Consider the following 1978-nt stretch of genomic DNA (forward strand, 5'->3'; position numbering starts at 1 on the left):
ACCCTCAACCCCCCCGGGGTGGCTGTTTGAGATGCTCTGACTGACTTTATCACTCGAAATCCCACAATAGCCCTCTAAAAATCAAGACAGTTTTACAGATGACGGAATGGAGACCCAGGGATGCTGAGTCACTTGCACCAGCTCACCTAATGTGCAGATGTCAGGGCCTGAACACTGTTCAGATATTTTAACTACAAGCCCGGTGCCCATTCCACACTAAGGTGCTTCCAGGTGCCTTGAGCCACTGGGGACAAAAGGCCCTAAAGAGAGGGACCAGCGGGCCCAGGTTGGGGAGGATGTTTGTGATTCTATAAAGTCCTCTGCCAAGAGCAGTGCCTTCAAAACTGATAGGCAAACGATGCTTCAACCTGGGGAGATTAGACCCAGGTGGCTGCAATTCTGATGTCACCCAGACAAGCCACTGTCAACCCTGGACCCCCAGCCTCAGAGATTATGGGCAAGGAGTCTGGGATTGCGCCCTCCGTATTTTTTTTTTTTCTTTTCTGGTAAGAACCAAAAGACAAGGGGAAGATATCTGGGGACACAGGCGATTCTGGCCTCTTCCTCAATGCCCAGTGCTGCCAGGACACACAGTTCACCCCTTTTCCTGACTCATGCCATGTCAGACTTAAACAGCTGCCTTGTGATTTGTTCACAACTGGTGGCAAAGTGGGAGTCATCTGCCACTTCCTTGTCTTTTCAGGTCCCAAGGCTTGGGTGGCAAAAGCTTTTATGAGAAATTTCCAGGGCCCTTTCCAGGTGCCTTTCCCATCGTGCCCCAGATCCTCAACCCCTGAGTCCCATGACTGCCATTCCTCCGACAACTATTCATTGAGCATCTACTCCGGGCCAGGCATGGGCTGTGGGAAGGGGGAGACAAATCCAGACATAGTCCCTGTGTGGCTAAAAGATACACAATAAATAATCCACAATGAAATGACAGGCAGTGGTAATTACTAGGGAAAATAAACCAGAGAAGAGGACAGCGATAGGAGAGGTGTTGTAGATAAGGCCTCTCTGATAAAGAAACAAAAATGTGCTTATCATTTGTAAATAATATTTATCATTTGTAAATAAGCTTCTAAGCATGGTGGTTTCCCTGGCTGGGGGACCACTGGTGCGGCAGCCGCCTGTGTGATCCTGGAAGCCTGAGCGGAAGGTGAGAAGGACTTGAGTATGGCAGAAGGGGACATCCAGCTATGGTGGATTATGAAATTTTTGGATAGGTTCTAGGGGTATTTTTCTGCAAGTACACTCAGGTTGAAGGTAAAAAGCTGGGCTTGGTAGGCTAGGTCCAGAGTATGGACGGGGACACAGTGCAAGGACAATTGCAAGGTCCCATCTCAAAGGTGCATCATAGGCAGGAACACCTTGAGATTAGAGGATGTCCCAAATCACACGTTGACACAGCAAATTTCAAAAATGAGAAAATCGTCTGCAGCCATGCCACCCTGGACAAGCCTGATCCCGTCTGATCTCGGAAGCTAAGCAAGGTCGGGCCCGGTTAGTACATGGATGGGAGACCACCTAGGAAGACTAGATGCTGTCGGCATAAAAAATAAAAAGTAAGGGATCATAAACTGATAAAGTCCTTGCAATCCGTGAGGCCAACCAAGAATTGTCTCACCTAAAAAAAAAAGAGAGAGAGAGAGAGAGAGAAAATCATCTTAAAGTTGGATTTGGATTACTCAGCTTTCTAAATTGCAAAATAAAGGCCTGGATTTAGATTTTCCAAGATAAGCTCAGTGGTTTTGTTTTCTACTGTTTTCAGAATCAGAATTTATCAGTAAGATATTTTAGTATCAGATATTTGAATGTTACTGTATATATTGCATGTATTGATGGAAGGATTACAACTGCACACAATTCTAATAAATAAAAACACATAAGAACCTTAAAAATGATATTTATATTACAATATCAGAAACAATATTTACTTAACAAAAAAGCAAACCAAAATTTGCTGAGTGAAGAATGT

At 44.9% G+C, this 1978-nt stretch overlaps 1 pseudogene; it reads left to right on the forward strand.

The window, feature by feature from the left end:
• Positions 1-1433: 1433 nt before the first annotated feature.
• On the forward strand, positions 1434-1552 carry LOC118607325 (annotated as a pseudogene).
• The last annotated feature ends 426 nt before the right edge of the window (positions 1553-1978 follow it).

This window comes from Rousettus aegyptiacus, unplaced genomic scaffold (assembly GCF_014176215.1).
Source record: "Rousettus aegyptiacus isolate mRouAeg1 unplaced genomic scaffold, mRouAeg1.p scaffold_m13_p_1, whole genome shotgun sequence".
Taxonomy (NCBI): Eukaryota; Metazoa; Chordata; class Mammalia; order Chiroptera; family Pteropodidae; genus Rousettus; species Rousettus aegyptiacus.